This window comes from Beta vulgaris, unplaced genomic scaffold, assembly GCF_026745355.1.
Source record: "Beta vulgaris subsp. vulgaris cultivar EL10 unplaced genomic scaffold, EL10.2 EL10_2_Chr_UnSca3, whole genome shotgun sequence".
In the NCBI taxonomy this organism is placed as follows: Eukaryota; Viridiplantae; Streptophyta; class Magnoliopsida; order Caryophyllales; family Amaranthaceae; genus Beta; species Beta vulgaris.
Window position 1 is genome coordinate 637,261 of NW_026611045.1, and position 18,353 is coordinate 655,613.

The window sequence follows — 18,353 nt, forward strand, 5'->3', positions numbered from 1 at the left end:
GATTGCATTGCATTGAATTTACAAATTGAGGTTGTGGGATCCTAATAGAGGTTAATAAAAGATCCTCTAGTTCTCGAGCTAACAACAAAGCCTATTCAATATAAAGATTCAATCTTTATGCCCTATTTCATATAAAGATCGAATCTTTCAACAAGTACAAGGGAGATTCAGGTGTTTTGAGACTTGTTATTGATTTTACTATCCACAAACACATTATTTGCTTTATAATTCTTTTTTTAGTTGTTGAATGATATAGGGGTCCTATTATGTTTGTTAGTCTAATTCCCTCAGATCAGGTGTGTGCTTTAATTCAATAATTCGAGGGCATTGCATTGAATTTACAAATTGAGGTTTGTGTGGATCCTAATAGAGGTTAATAAAAGATCTTCTAGTTCTCGAGCTAACAACAAAACCTATTCAATTTAAATATTCAATCTTTATGCCCTATTTCATATAAAGATCGAATCTTTCAACAATTCAATATAAAGATTTAATCTTTATGCCCTATTTCATATAAAGATCGAATCTTTCAACAAGTACAAGGGAGATTCGGGTGTTTTGAGACTTGTTATTGATTGTACTATCCACAAACACATCATTTGCTTTATAATTCTTTTTTTAGTTGTTGAATGATATAGGGGTCCTATTATGTTTGTTAGTCTAATTCCCTCAGATCAGGTGTGTGTTTTAATTCAATAATTCGAGTGCATTGCATTGAATTTACAAATTGAGGTTTGTGTGGATCCTAATAGAGGTCAATAAAAGATCATCTAATTCTCGAGCTAACAACAAAGCCTATTCAATATAAAAATTCAATCTCTAAGCCCTATTTCATATAAAGATCGAATCTTTCAACAATTCAATATAAAGATTCAATCTTTATGCCCTAATTCATATAAAGATCGAATCTTTCAACAAGTACAAGGGAATTTGGGTCTTTTGAGACTTGTTATTGATTTTACTATCCACGAACACATCATTTGCTTTATAATTGTTTTTTTACTTGTTGACTGATATAGGGGTCCTATTATGTTTGTGAGTCTAATTCCCTCAAATCAGGTGTGTCTGTGTTTTAATTTATCAATTCGAGTGCATTGCATTGAATTTACAAATTGAGGGTTGTGTGGATCCTAATAGAGGTTAATAAAAGATCCTCTAGTTCTCGAGCTAACAACAAAGCTTATTCAATATAAAATTCAATCTTTATGCCCTATTTCATATAAAGATCGAATCTTTCAACAAGAACAAGGGAGATTCAGGTGTTTTGAGACTTGTTATTGATTTTACTATCCACAAACACATCATTTGCTTTATAATTCTTTTTTTAGTTGTTGAATGATATAGGGGTCCTATTATGTTTGTGAGTCTAATTCCCTCAAATCAGGTGTGTGTGTGTGTTTTAATTTAACAACTCGAGTGCATTGCATTGAATTTACAAATTGAGGGTTGTGGGGATCCTAATAGAGGTTAATAAAAGATCCTCTAGTTCTCGAGCTAACAACAAAGCTTATTCAATATAAAGATTCAATCTTTATGCCCTATTTCATATAAAGATCAAATCTTTTAACAAGTACAAGGGAGATTCGGGTGTTTTAAGACTTGTTATTGATTTTACTATCCACAAACACATCATTTGCTTTATAATTCTTTTTTTAGTTGTTGAATGATTTAGGGGTCCTATTATGTTTTTGAGTCTAAATTCCTCAAATTAGGTGTGTGTGTGTTTTAATTTAACAATTCATGTGCATTGCATTGAATTTACAAATTGAGGGTTGTGTGGATCCTAATAGAGGTTAATAAAAGATCCTCTAGTTCTCGAGCTAACAACAAAGCCTATTCAATATAAAGATTTAATGTTTATGCCATATTTCATATAAAAATCGAATCTTTCAACAATTCAATATAAAGATTCAATCTTTATGCCCTATTTCATAGAAATATCGAATCTTTCAAAAAGTACAAGGGGATTCGGGTGTTTAGAGACTTGTTATTGATTCTACTATCCACAAACACATCATTTGCTTTATAATTCTTATTTTAGTTGTTGAATGATATAGGGGTCCTATTATGTTTGTGAGTCTAATTCCCTCAAATCAGGTGTGTGTGTGTTTTAATTAAACAATTCGAGTGCATTGCATTGAATTTACAAATTGAGTGATGTATTTAATCTACTAAAATAGATCAAATAACAAGTGCGGAAGCTAACAGAAATAAAGGATAGTACTTAGTTGATTTTCGATAAAGAATTTAATCACCACGAATATCAAACTAAGGGTTGGATAGGCTTTTATGTCAATTCCATAAAGAATTTAATCACCAAGAATAACATAAAAGGTTCGAATTGTTTGATTAGCATAAAGGCAAAGCCACCAACTAAACAAAACAAAACTGGATAGTACTTAGTTTATTCAATGATAAAGGCTAAGCCACCACAAGGAATAAATCTAAGGGTTTTGAATGCGTAAAGGCTAAGCCACCTGCACTCAAGAGGATTTGGGTAAACACTCAAACTCACAAAATTATTCTTATTCACCACCTAAATTCGAACTACATAGACTCTATTTATACTAGTTTAATTATGCTAATCCTAGTAGGAAAGAAATAACCTAATGCTACTAGGAAAACATAATAAACTATAACCCTAATAGGCTTAGGACAAGTCCCTAAGTCCTAAACTCTCTAGACTCTTTGAATCATGTAAAATCCATCGTTTTAAGAACGTAGGCAAAACCATGATTCCTAATACAAGTAGAACTAGGAAAGCAATAAAGATATGAGTTCTAACATAACTAGAACTCTACACACTTCTATTTGACATCATGCCTCAAGAATATCCAAGAACAAGTATCCACATTATCTCATGCATCATACTCCCCTTCTTGAAAAAATTCGTCCACGGATTTTGCCATTTGCGGAGATTTGATCCATAAATTTTCCTGTAAACTGCCCAGAACTTTGATGCAAGTAAAAGTGACGAATACCAGGAAAAACAACTCGAAATCACGTGACATTTTTCCAGGACCTAGATCTATGTGTCTGAAACACTCGACCAAAATTTCATTCAAAAATTCAAAGCCAATTGTTCGCAGTTTCAAATCTCGCAACACTGTGCCAGATTAACCCGGTTTTTGACCAATTCGAAAGATCAGTCTCGAAAATATATCAAATCAACTTCAAACCTTACAAAATTTTAGGATAGAAAAGTAGACAAATAGTAGTCCAATTTAGGATCAAGAATCACCCAAAAATTCGTTTGGAGGTGGGAGAATGAAGCTCTCAAATTTACCACAAAAAACTGGCTGTTACGGGAGGTTTTTTTCTTGGATGTTTTTGTGGATCATGGATGATTTTCTTTCACCACTTGACAACTAATAATGATGTCCTTTGATGAAACTTTGTGAAAAATCAAAAATTTTGGAAAAAAGATTTGATCTTTAAGACTTTCTTGAAGATCTAATACTCCCCCTTAGAGGAAAAAAATTTCGAGCAATAGTATGAACTGGATGAAAGCTCGAAAGGCCTTCTTCAATGGATGTCACCAAAGCTCTGATACCATATGATGTATTTAATCTTCTAAGATCAAATAACAAGTGCGGAAGCTAACAGAATTAAAGGATAGGACATAGTTGATTTTCGATAAAGAATTTAATCACCACGAATATCAAACTAAGGGTTGGATAGGCTTTTATGTCAATTCCATAAAGAATTTAATCACCAAGAATAACATAAAAGGTTCGAATTGTTTGATTAGCATAAAGGCAAAGCCACCAACTAAACAAAACAAAACTGGATAGTACTTAGATTATTCAATGATAAAGGCTAAGCCACCACAAGGAATAAATCTAAGGGTTTTGAATGCGTAAAGGCTAAGCCACCAGCACTCAAGAGGATTTGGGTAAACACTCAAACTCACAAAATTATTATTATTCACCATCTAAATTCGAACTACATAGAACCTATTTATACTAGTTTAATTATGCTAATCCTAGTAGGAAAAAAATAACCTAATGCTACTAGGAAAACATAATAAACTATAACCCTAATAGGCTTAGGACAAGTCCCTAAGTCCTAGACTCTCTAAACTCTTTGAAACATGTAAAATCCATCGTTTTAAGAACGTAGGCAAAACCATGATTCCTAATACAAGTAGAACTAGGAAAGCAATAAAGATATGAGTTCTAACATAACTAGAACTCTACACACTTCTATTTGACATCATGCCTCAAAAGTATCCAAGAACAAGTATCCACATCATCTCATGCATCAGACCCCTATATCATTCAACAACTAAAAAAAGAATTATACAGCAAATGATGTGTTTTTGGATAGCAAAATCAATAACAAGTCTCAAAACACCTGAATTCCGTTGTACTTGTTGAAAGATTCGATCTTTATATGAAATAGGGCGTAAAGATTGAATCTTTATATTGAATTGTAGAAAGATTCGATCTTTATATGAAATATGGCATAATGGTTGAATCTTTATATTGAATAGGCTTTGTTGTTAGCTCGAGAACTAGAGGATCTTTTATTAACCTCTATTAGGATCCACACAACCCCCAATTTGTAAATTAAATGCAATGCAATCGAATTGTTAAATTAAAACACACACACACCTAATTTGAGGAAATTAGACTCACAAACATAATAGGACCCCTATATCATTCAACAACTAAAAAAAGAATTATAAAGCAAATGATGTCTTCGTAGATAGTAAAATCAATAACAAGTCTCAAAACACCCAAACTCCCTTGTACTTGTTCAAAGATTCTATCTTTATATGAAATAGGGCATAAAGATTGAATCTTTATATTGAATTGTTGAAAGATTCGATCTTTATATGAAATAGGGCATAAAGATTGAATCTTTATATTGAATAGGCTTTGTTGTTAGCACGAGAACTAGAGGATCTTTTATTAATCTCTATTAGGATCCACACAACCCTCAATTTGTAAATTCAATGCAATGCACTCGAATTGTTAAATTAAAACACACACACACCTGATTTGAGGAAATTAGACTCACAAACATAATAGGACCCCTATATCATTCAACAACTAAAAAAAGAATTATAAAGCAAATGATGTGTTCGTAGATAGTAAAATCAATAACAAGTCTCAAAACACCCAAATTCCTTTGTACTTGTTGAAAGATTCGATCTTTATATGAAATAGGGCATAAAGATTGAATCTTTATATTGAATTGTTGAAAGATTCGATCTTTATATGAAATAGAGCATAAAGATTAAATCTTTATATTGAATAGGCTTTGTTGTTAGCTCGAGAACTAGAGGATCTTTTATTAACCTCTATTAGGATCCACACAACCCTCAATTTGTAAATTCAATGCTGGTAAGGGTTTGTCGTGTACTCCTAACCAAATATAATTAACCTACTTTCATGCACACTAAGTAAGTATAATGGAAGCAGGGATCGTATCCACAGGGAGCAAATGAACTTGATTGGAAATTAGCAAATCAAGAACCCTAGTATGTACTAAGGCCAAAGCAACCGAATAGGGGGGATTTGGAACAATGTAAGTGATCTAAACTACTCACAATACTAAAACACGAAGAGATTACAATATAAAAAGGCCTTGGACTCGGTTAGCATCCACCCTAACCTACTTTGTGATCACGAAACCTTAACCCTCAACCTCTCCTATGGTCACCTATTGAGAAGTCGATACTTCTATCCTCCTAGATCGTGATCTAACACACGAACTGCGTGGTTTGAACCGCTCTTACTATGAATTAACTTAAATGAATCGCACTTAAGTTCAAACCAAAGTAGCATTAAAAACGAGGAACACAATAGGATCACTAATGTTATTAAAGCAACAACATTCAAGTAATAAGCTATGCTTCTCTAAGTGCACAAGATTAATGTTCAGCATTTAATCAAACACCTAGTATGCTACATGGAGCTAGGAACACAACAATCCGATTATGCACCTAAAACTAGCATTAGATGATTCACACAACATTACTAGTAACGTTCCTAGCAAGGATTATGCAAATATCATGGAAATACATACAAGAAGCATCACAATGACCATAAGAAGATAGAGAGTAAGAAGTTCTCACAAGTAGATTAGAGCTTCAATAACCAAATCCAAGATGGGAGTTTAAGCTAGCAAATCCATGAAATTCATTACAAATCTAATAAGGAAGAGTAGAAGAAACATATGGAACTCTCTTTCTCTCTCTACCTTTTGTTCCTAGTAAAGCTAAACTAAAAACTGACTGAACCCCCCTTTCCCTCCAAGGGAGGAAAAGAAAGTAAAAAGTGCAGCGGCAGGGGTCGCGACTCGCGACAAAGCTCGCGACTCGCGACAATAGGAAGGTCGCGACTCGCGACACTGATCGCGGGTCGCGACGAGTCGTCTGCCCCAAAACTAACCAAAACACCAAAAATCAAAGGAGAGAATAAATAACTTGGCTTTTGAGGAAGCCATGAAGCTGCAGAACTGAAGTGATCAATCCTCGGGCGACGAATAACAATGAAGCTCGAACCACGGACCTCGAAACTCGGAAGATGCATCATAAAGGACAACGAGCAAGGGCTCCGGGATACCAAAAGTGATCGGAGGGCTAAGATCGGCCCTCGAGTGTGCCATCATGTAAACTACATCCTAAACTCCTCAAATCACAACATCCTCCGGCAACACTCCTAACGTCAAATATCTCCTAAATCCCGACACTAAGCTCGTACCGACACCAAAAACGCCTCGAAATCCGCCTAAGATTGGCGGATAACTTGGACACATCAAATTCCCCCACGCTTAAACCTTACTCGACCTCGAGTAAAAGAAAAAGAGAACTCGACACCCAAGCCCCAAAATACGCCATACCTCGCCAACCTCCGGCTTTGCCCTCCACAAGACAAAAAGCCAAACGACAAAATCTACCCCAAAAGAATCATCCTATACAAATGACCCTCGAATCCCAAAAGGTATCGGGACACGATCATCAACAATGACCTCCTACTCCAACCAACCCAAAATGCAAGGAAACTAAGGCACGAGGGTGAGTGATTCCCCCACGCTTAGTTTCTTACTCCATCCAAAACATACCATAAGCAGCAAAAGAAAAGCAAGCCAAGAAGAGATGTCTAACCCGCCTTCAAAGGACATAAAACAAGAACCTAAGCTAACCCGAAAACACCAACTCCGAATGTCGCCACCTTATGACGCCACCACCGACAAATGAGAATCAAAGCAAGTTTTCTTTTCTCTCTTTTTTTTTTTTTTTTCTCTCTCATTTTGCCTAGGAGCCCTTTCGGGTTTTCATCCTAGCTTCTCATTTTCATTTTTTTTTCATCTCTCTTCTTCTTTTGGCTCACAAAACTCACCCGCTCAACTAGCTCTTTTTTGCATAGGCCGCCCTTTCGGGTTTTCGACCTATCCGAGCCCCCAATTTTGCCCGAGTTGCCCGCCCTTGCGGGTTTTCAACTCAGCGGGATTCTTCTTTTTTCTTTTTTTTTTTTTTCTTTTTGTCACTTTTTTTTTCATGTTCTTTTTTTTTTCAAATTTACATCAATTTACCACAATATTAACAAAACAAAAAAAATAGAACAAACTAAAATATCACCACATTTATCAATCTCTCCCCCACGCTAATTATGCACATTGTCCTCCAATGTGGAAAGGACAAAAACAAATAAGAGGGAAAGGGAAAGGAAAAGCTCTAAAATCCCGAGGGGCCCCGCGCTCAAACCTGCGGGCTGCCCTACGGGCCTCTCTCTCCTGGCGGCGTAAAATGCGCGCCTCCTCAATCTCGGATGTGGGATCGGAGTACCAGGAGTCCTGGTTCTCCGGTCCCTGAGGTGGATAACGGGAGACAAAGAAGTTGTTCATGGCCGAAACCATGGAACCAACTGAATAAATCTGGTCCTCCATCCCGTACATCTATCCTGCATCTCCCCCAAATCGTCCCTGACACTGGATAGTTGCTCAGTTACCTGAGCCTGAAATTGGGCGTGAGGGAGGTAACCCTGTTCCTGCTGATACTGCTGGTGGTACTGCTGAAACTGTTGGTATTGGAATTGCTGTGGCTGTGGTGGAGGCTGTGGCTGTGGTTGTGGCTCTGGCTGTGGCTCCCTCTGACCTAACTCCTCCGCCACCACGGTGGCATACTTCTCATCAGGGGAAAGGAAGAGCTGCTCATGGGTAGTCTGATCTGTAATGGCTACCCGCGCCTGCGGTAAAGTCATATACCTAACATTCCGTGCCCCAAAGAGCCAAACATATCTCGTCTCATTGCCTAGGTTGTGAAGTTAAGCATAGTAATACTCCTCAAGGCAATGGTATCATAACAGTTGGAAGCGCGAGAAAGCCGACTGCTAGCAGTCCCTAAGGGGGTCAATATGGGCTCGCCCTTCCTATCCACAGGCACCTGGACACCTAAGTGGGATGCTAAAAGGGTGATCATACCCCCCATACTCAATTCCCAGATGTCTTCCCCTCTGCCGACTGGGCTAAGCACTTATCTACCCAAATTTTGACCCAATCTGGACACCCCTCCCCCTGTGGTGTCATAGCCCAAAGACATTTCAAATCAAATTCTGGTAAATTGGTGGGCTCACCTGCACAAAAGACCGTCATGGACAAAAGACGGTGCACATATCGTAGGGCGGGGTGGGGAATGGCGCTGCTCTTACAGTGGCTATGCCACGTGCCACCACCAGTGATTTTGTACCAAAAGACAGCAGGGTTATAGTTTTCCGTCTCCGAAAAGTCTTCCTCAGCCAAAAAATCCCAATCAAAAGCAGTTTCATCATCAGCATATGTCATCTTATATGGGTGATCATTAAGAGAAAAAGTAATATATGCAGATTCATCTTCAGTTTCGGGATGTTTTTGCAGGGTTGAAAGAAACTCCAGGGTATACCTTTCGTAAGTGCGGGCTCTCTTCCAAAGAAAGTCTTTGAGGCCAACTTTGTTAAGAAGATATTCAACTGAGCTAGCTAACCCCAATTTTTCTAGGGTAGGATAGTCCGCAAATTAGTTTCTTGATTGTCCTCCCCGGTCTATCAAGGCGGTCCCAACGTCTCTTAGCATGGTCACTAAGCTTCTTAAGGCCACGGGAGTTAATGTGGGGGACGGATTCGGTTCGGCTTCTTTTGCTCATGGTTCTTTCAACTTAGGAGAACTATCAACAGTAGGGGTTAAACACAAGAACACCAACAATGACACTCTTACACTCCAAACACCCTCCACACAACAATAACCAACCACCAATTCCCAAATGAGTTCAACTATCACACCAACAACACCAAACAACTCAACAATTTCCAATCAATCACTACAAACAATGACTCAATCAAACTACAACTCTACAATTAAGCAAGAATGAGATATTTCAAGCAAAATCAAAGAGAAGTAGAAAAGAGAATGTTATACCAAAATGTAGGTCAAGTAGTGTTGTGTAGGATGATTAGAACTTGTGAATAGCTTCCTTAACCATGTAGAATGATCCTCCAAGCTTCAATTTGGATGGTGGTGCTCAAAATCAAAAACCCCCAAATTCTAGGGTTTGGTAGAAGGTGTGAATTTTCAGAAATTTTGGAGTGATTATGATGTGAAGGAGAGAAGAATATGTAGAATTTGTGTTGAGAGAGAAAGAGGAGAAGAGATTGGAGGTGAAGATTGGAGTGTGGGAGATGAAAAGGGAGTTTGAGTGAGTTTTGAGAGTGAGAGAGTGATAGAGGAAGGGGGGGCTCGAATGAATGGGGTTAAGGAGAAAAAGAGGGTTTAAGTGAGCTGCTAGTAAGAAAAACAGGCTTCTGTCGCGAGTCGCGATCAGTGTCGCGAGTCGCGACCTGGGGTCATCGCGAGTCGCGATCACTGTCGCAGTCGCGACCTGCACAGTCTCGACCTGCGATGTTGTTGCGGCTCGCGAGGGTCTTCTGTTTTTTTCTTTTTCTCTTTTCTTCTTTGATTTTCTTCCTAACTAAAGAACGTTCCTCATTTTTTCTGTGCTCCCTCTTCACTCTTGTCCACCTATGACTCTCATTACTCTTTCATGCTCTCTTTTTTTTTTTTAACACATCAATAACCAATTCACTCATCCACATTTCACACACAACAACTTCACAAACTACGAGCTTTTCTTCTATTCCCTGCAAAACAAAAAACCAAAAGCATAATATCTTCCAAAAACCAAAGGAAACTAATTTTTTTACACTATATACAACAAGCTCGTTTATTTACCGTCGTCGACACGACTACAACCATATGGCCTAACCATAGTCGGGTCCCGAGAGGAACATCCTCGGCTCCAACTGCTTGAATCCTTCAAAGTATGGCTTAAGCCGCTGCCATTGACCTTCAAAATTTTGATGTGGCTTCACTTTGGATTTCCACAGCTCCATGTGGAAACACTTTCATAAAATGAATGGCCCGATCCACTAGAACGCAATTTTCCTGGAAAAAGACGTAGGCGGGACTGAAACAAGAGGACCTTTTGGCCCACCTTGAACTCTTTTCTTATAATCAGCTTATCATGCCAGCCTTAGTCCTTGCTTTATAAATTGCCGCGTTTCTCATAGGCCTCGTTCCTTATCTCTCCAACTCTTGCAATTGTAATTCCGGTGCAATCCAGCTTCATCCAGGGCCATGTTGAAGTTTTTGACGGCCCAGTATGCTTTGTGCTCAAGCTCTACTGGAAGGTGACATGGCTTTCCAAACACCAATCGGTATGGTGACATACCAATGGGGGTTTTATAAGCTGTCCTATATGCCCATAATGCGTCTTCCAATCGCAAGCTCCAATCCTTCCTACTTGGATTCACCGTTTTTTCCAAGATCGATTTGATTTCTCGATTAGATACCTCCGCCTGGCCATTTGTTTGTGGATGATAGGCCGTTGAGGTCTTGTGAGTCACATGATATTTTTTAGCAATGCACCAATGGTTCGATTGCAAAAATGGGTTCCCTTGTCACTAATCAATGCTCGTGGAATTCCAAATCTGCAAAATATGTTAGATTTGACAAAATCTGCAACCACTTTAGCATCGTCAGTACGAGTGGCCTTAGCCTCCACCCATTTTGATACATAATCCACTGCTAAAAGAATGTACAGAAACCAAAAGAGGTCGGGAAAGGTCCCATAAAGTCAATGCCCCACACATCAAAGATTTCACAGTATAAAACCGCACTTTGAGGCATTTCATTTCTTTGGGATATATTCCCGACCCTTTGACAATTATCACAAGATTTGCAGAAATGAAATGCATCCCTATGAAGACTGGCCAATAAAAACCACATTCCAATACCTTTCGTGCTGTCCTTTTTGCTCCAAAATGACCCCCACATGCATGGGAATGACAAAAGGTAAGGATAGAATCACCTCTTCATCAGGAATACATCTCCTTACTATTTGATCTGCACAGTGCTTCCAGAGATAAGGCTCGTCCCATACATAATGCTTGGCATCGCTCTTGAGCTTATCTTTCTGTGCCTTGGAAAAATGAGGAGGAAAACAGTTAGAAACAAGAAAATTGACAATATCGGCATACCATGGGTGTAAGCATCCTAGGACCATCAATTGCTCGTCTGGAAACTCTTCCCGAATAGGCTCTTGCCATGGCTTCTCCGAACTTGGTTCTAGATCATAAGAGGATACCAATCGACTCAAATGGTCTGCAACCAAGTTCTCAGTTCCTTTCTTGTCTCGAACTTCCAAATCAAACTCGCTCAATAAGAGAATCCACCGAATTAGCCTAGGTTTGGCTTCTTTCTTCGCCATTAAATGACGGAGAGCTGCATGGTCAGTGAAAACAATTACTTTCGTCCCGAGCAAATAGGATCGGAATTTTTCCATGAAAACACCACAGCTAACAACTCCTTCTCAGTCGTGGAGTAATTACGCTGGCCTCATTTAGTGTCATAGAAGCATAATAGATGGCATGTGGCACCCTTCCAACTCTTTGTCCTAGCACTGCACCTACGGCATAGTCGCTTGCATCACACATAATCTCAAATGGAAGGGACCAATCTGGAGGTTGAATGATAGGAGCCGAAACTAGCCTCCCCTTCAAATTCTCGAATGCCTTCTTACATGCTTCATCCATCACAAACTCTACATCTTTTTGTAACAACCTGCAAAGAGGAGATGAAATCTTCGAGAAATCTTTTATAAACCTGCGGTAAAAACCTGCATGACCAAGAAAAGAACGGATTTCTCGCACATTAGTAGGGTAAGGTAAGGACTGAATAGTATCAATTTTTGCCTTATCAACTTCTATACCCTTCACAGACGACCATGACCTAACACAATTCCCTGCTCAACCATGAAATGACACTTTTCAGAATTAAGCACAAGGTTAGTTTCAATACATCGTTTCAAAACCATAGTCAAGTGCTCCAAGCAATTTTCAAAGGAGTTTCCATGCACGGTAAAATCATCCATGAAAACTTCGACAAATCGCTCCATTATTCTGAAAAGATACTTACCATACACCTCTGAAAAGTCGCAGGGGCATTGCATAGTCCAAAAGACATCCTCCGGTAAGCAAACGTGCCAAAAGGACACGTGAAGGTTGTTTTCTCCTGATCCTCCGGCGCTATGGCCACCTGAAAATATCCAGAATATCCATCTAGGAAGCAATAATAAGCATGACCAGCTAATCTCTCAAGCATCTGGTCAATAAAAGGCAATGGAAAATGATCCTTCCTAGTTACCGCGTTAAGCCTACGGTAATCAATGCAGACTCGCCACCCATTTTGGACACGGGTGGGAACTAAGACACCATCTTTGTTCTCTACAACTGTGACTCCAGACTTCTTTGGAACAACTTGGGTCGGACTAACCCATTTGCTATCGGAAATTGGAAAAATCATACCAGATTGGAGAAGTTTCAGAATCTCGGCTTTTACCACCTCCATCATAGGTGGGTTAAGCCGCCTTTGAGGCTGTCGCACGGGCTTTGCATCATCCTCCAACAAAATCCGGTGCATGCAAGTGGTTGGGCTTATTCCCTTGATATCTGCTATAGTCCACCCGATCGCCTCCTTATGCTCTTTTAGCACCTCGATGAGTTTTCTTTCCTGTTCCTGGGAGAGCTTGCTTGATATAATCACCGGTAGTGTATCTCCATCTCCAAGGAATGCATACTTCAAATGCTCAGGCAATGATTTCAGCTCAACTACGGGTGCCTGCAAAATAGATGGTAAAAGCTTCCCCGGAGGGATAGTCAAAGGCAAAGGACCCACAAAGGAAGGAACGAGTGGAAAAGTCACATGTTCCTCCAAAGCCTGGACTGTTTCCTGCAAGTTAGCACTTAAAACATACTCAACATCATTTCCTTCCAAGCTATGTTCAAGAGCTACCTGCAAAGAATCTTCTCCACCTATATCGAAAACATCCTGCGAATATGAATCAATGACATCTATGGAGTAACAAGAGTGGTCATCTCTCGGGAATTTCATGGAATCGTAGATGTTAAACTCTACAAGGCTTCCATCAAATTCCATCGTAAGACATCCACTATGCACATCAATTTTTGTTCTAGCAGTTTTTAGAAATGGCCTTCCTAACAAAATAGGAGTAGCGTGCTTGTCATGCTCCATATCTAAAACATAAAAGTCAGCAGGAAAGATTAACTTATCGACCTTAACCAACACGTCTTCTACTATCCCTTTCGGGTAAGCATTAGAGCGGTCAGCTAACTGAATCACAACACCAGTTTCATGTAGGGTGCCTAGTTTTAAAGACTCATACAAAGAATATGGAATAACATTAATCGAAGCCCCTAAATCTAGCATAGCCCTAGGAAATGTGGTGTTCCCAATCACGCAAGGGATAGCGAACATGCCCGGATCACTGCACTTCGGAGGAAGTGCCTTTTGGAACATGGCAGAGACATGCTCGCTAACCTTTACCTTTTGGGCTCCCCTTAACCTTTGTTTCCTTTTTGTTGTACACATTTCTTTAAGAAATTTAGCATACCTAGGAATTTGCTTTAAAGCATCCAAAAGGGGAATATTTACCTCACACTTACGGAAAGTCTCATAAATATCACGATCACATTCTTTTTTCCGAGTATCTCGCAGTGCTTCTGGAAAAGGAGGAGTTGGCTCATAAAGTGGTGGAGGTGGTGGTTGCTTGGACTTCTCATGAGATGTGGAAGGCTCAGGTTCGGGCTCTGGTTCTGGCTCAGGCTCCGGCTCTGGCACATAAACAACAATCTCCTCCTCGACCTCTTTATCTCTTCCTTTTATCTCTTTTCCGCTCCTCAAAGTGATTGCACTTGCATTTGTTTCGGATTAAGCTCCGTTTGAGACGGTAGCTTTCCCGAATCTCGCGCCTCTAATCGGCTCACTGCTCCAGAGACCTGACTCATTTGTTGCTCCAATTCTTGATGCTCGATCGGGTCTCCTCCTGAAATTGAACCATATTTCCCTGCATGTTAGTCACATTTTTAGTTAAAGCATTAATCATATCTTCAGTTGACATGCTGGTACTCGGTCCCTGTACTTGGCCTTGTGGCCTAAAATGTGGAGCTCCTTGCTCCTGGTGTCTCGGGTAAGGAGGTGGAGGACGGTTATACTGGTGCGGTCCCTGCTGGTTTCCCGAAACATTACCATATCTCAAATTGGGGTGATCTCGCCAGCCAGGATTATATGTATTGGAATATGGGTCATACCGCTTCTGAAAACCTTGGCCCTGAAATCCGGCCGCCTTACCTCTTCACTCGCTTCCTCCTGCAAATGAGGACAAAAATCTGTGGAATGATTTAAGAGCAAATGCCACAAGCTTTCACATGTTGAGATTCTTGTCTTTGTCATGAATTCCCGAACCATAGATGTCAATGCTTGCACTTGATCCTCTAATTAGAAGTTCCAGGACTTTCGGTAGCCATACGACGAGCTCCTGATCTTCTAGTGAATTGTCTCGAGCCCTCAGCTAGCTCGTTTATCAAATCTTTAGCAGCTTGTGCAGTTTTATTCACAATTGAACCTCCACTTGCTGCATTACCATTCGTGCATCTTCACCACTTAATCCATTATAGAAGTAAAGCACTAAGTCTTCATCTGCATAGCCATGATAAGGACAACTAGCACATAACTTCCTGAATCTAGCCCAGTACTCATAAAAGGTTTCATCACTCTTTTGCTCGATGTTGCTTATCTCCTTTTTCAACACCGAAGACATTGAAGTCGGAAAATATTGCTCGAGAAAAGCCTTTTTCAAATCAGCCCACGTAGAAATGCTACCCGGTGGAAGGAGTATAGCCAATCATTTGCCGCACCTTTTAATGAGAATGGAAATGCCTTGAGTTTCACCTTTTCTTCCGACACGCCACTTGGTTTCATGCTGCTACACACCACATGGAACTCCGAAAGATGCTTATTCGGATCCTCACCATTTAGCCCATAGAATGTCGGAAGCAAATGTATTAATCCTGATTTCAGCTCAAAATTTTCCCCTTCATCTTCTTGGGAATGTAATGCATAAAGGTTGCTGATCAAGGTTAGGAGCTGTGAGCTCCTTCAATGTGCGTGGCTCGACTCTCGGAGGCATCTCTTCTTCTATTTCGATAGCAAAAGGAAGCTCCTTAAAGTTTTCACGCCGTTCTCTTCTCAACCTGAAAAGAGTTAATTCCAAATCTCGATCGTACTGCAAAGGATGTTGGTTAGTAGCACGAGTATTAACCATAAACTACAAAGCAATACAACCTAAGGAATAAAAATTCACTAATTACAAACAAGTAATGCGTTGCTCCCCGGCAACGGCGCCAAAATTTGGTAGGGTTTGTCGTGTACTCCTAACCAAATATAATTAACCTACTTTCATGCACACTAAGTAAGTATAATGGAAGCAGGGATCGTATCCACAGGGAGCAAATGAACTTGATTGGAAATTAGCAAATCAAGAACCCTAGTATGTACTAAGGCCAAAGCAACCGAATAGGGGGATTTGGAACAATGTAAGTGATCTAAACTACTCACAATACTAAAACACGAAGAGATTACAATATAAAAAGGCCTTGGACTCGGTTAGCATCCACCCTAACCTACTTTGTGATCACGAAACCTTAACCCTCAACCTCTCCTATGGTCACCTATTGAGAAGTCGATACTTCTATCCTCCTAGATCGTGTCTAACACACGATCTGCGTGGTTTGAACCGCTCTTACTATGAATTAACTAAATGAATCGCACTTAAGTTCAAACCAAAGTAGCATTAAAAACGAGGAACACAATAGGATCACTAATGTTATTAAAGCAACAACATTCAAGTAATAAGCTATGCTTCTCTAAGTGCACAAGATTAATGTTCAGCATTTAATCAAACACCTAGTATGCTACATGGAGCTAGGAACACAACAATCCGATTATGCACCTAAAACTAGCATTAGATGATTCACACAACATTACTAGTAACGTTCCTAGCAAGGATTATGCAAATATCATGGAAATACATACAAGAAGCATCACAATGACCATAAGAAGATAGAGAGTAAGAAGTTCTCACAAGTAGATTAGAGCTTCAATAACCAAATCCAAGATGGGAGTTTAAGCTAGCAAATCCATGAAATTCATTACAAATCTAATAAGGAAGAGTAGAAGAAACATATGGAACTTCTTTCTCTCTCTACCTTTTTTCCTAGTAAAGCTAAACTAAAAACTGACTAACCCCTTTCCCTCCAAGGGAGGAAAAGAAAGTAAAAAGTGCAGCGGCAGGGTCGCGACTCGCGACAAAGCTCGCGACTCGCGACAATAGGAAGGTCGCGACTCGCGACACTGATCGCGGGTCGCGACGAGTCGTCTGCCCCAAACTACCAAAACACCAAAAATAAAAGGAGAGAATAAATAACTTGGCTTTTGAGGAAGCCATGAAGCTGCAGAACTGAAGTGATCAATCCTCGGGCGACGAATAACAATGAAGCTCGAACCACGGACCTCGAAACTCGGAAGATGCATCATAAAGGACAACGAGCAAGGGCTCCGGGATACAAAAAGTGATCGGAGGGCTAAGATCGGCCCTCGAGTGTGCCATCATGTAAACTACTTCCTAAACTCCTCAAATCACAACATCCTCCGGCAACACCTCCTAACGTCAAATATCTCCTAAATCCCGACACTAAGCTCGTACCGACACCAAAAACGCCTCGAAATCCGCCTAAGATTGGCGGATAACTTGGACACATCAAATGCAATGCACTCGAATTGTTAAATTAAAACACACACACACCTATTTGAGGAAATTAGACTCACAAACATAATAGGACCCCTATATCATTCAACAACTAAAAAAAGAATTATACAGCAAATGATGTGTTTTTGGATAGCAAAATCAATAACAAGTCTCAAAACACCTGAATTCCGTTGTACTTGTTGAAAGATTCGATCTTTATATGAAATAGGGCATAAAGATTGAATCTTTATATTGAATAGGCTTTGTTGTTAGGTCGAGAACTAGAGGATCTTTTATTAACCTCTATTAGGATCCACACAACCTCAATTTGTAAATTCAATGCAATGCACTCGAATTGTTAAATTAAAACACACACACCTAATTTGAGGAAATTAGACTCACAAACGTAATAGGACCCCTATATCATTCAACAACTAAAAAAAGAATTATAAAGCAAATGATGTGTTCGTGGATAGTAAAATCAATAACAAGTCTCAAAACACCAGAATTCCCTTGTACTTGTTGAAAGATTCGATATTTATATGAAATAGGGCATAAAGATTGAATCTTTATATTGAATTGTTGAAAGATTCGATCTTTATATGAAATAGGGCATAAAGATTGAATCTTTATATTGAATAGGCTTTGTTGTTAGCACGAGAACTAGAGGATCTTTTATTAACCTCTATTAGGATCCACACAACCCTCAATTTGTAAATTCAATGCAATGCACTCGAATTATTAAATTAAAACACACACACACACCTGATTTGAGGGAATTAGACTCACAAACATAATAGGACCCCTATATCATTCAAGAACTAATAAAAGAATTATAAAGCAAATGATGTGTTCGTGGATAGTAAAATCAATAACAAGTCTCAAAACACCCAAATTCCCTTGTACTTGTTGAAAGATTCGATCTTTATATGAAATAAGGCATAAAGATTGAATCTTTATATTGAATAGACTTTGTTGTTAGGTCGAGAACTAGAGGATCTTTTATTAACCTCTATTAGGATTCACACAACCCTCAATTTGTAAATTCAATGCAATGCGCTCGAATTGTTAAATTAAAACACACACACACCTAATTTGAGGAAATAAGACTCACAAACATAATAGGACCCCTATATCATTCAACAACTAAAAAAAAGAATTATAAAAGCAAATGATATCTTCGTGGATAGTAAAATCAATACAAGTCTCA

General features: G+C 39.2%; 1 pseudogene; it reads right to left on the bottom strand.

Annotated features, from left to right (window-relative positions):
• Positions 1–10,544: 10,544 nt before the first annotated feature.
• LOC130590274 (uncharacterized) lies at positions 10,545–15,157 on the bottom strand (annotated as a pseudogene).
• Positions 15,158–18,353: the final 3,196 nt, after the last annotated feature.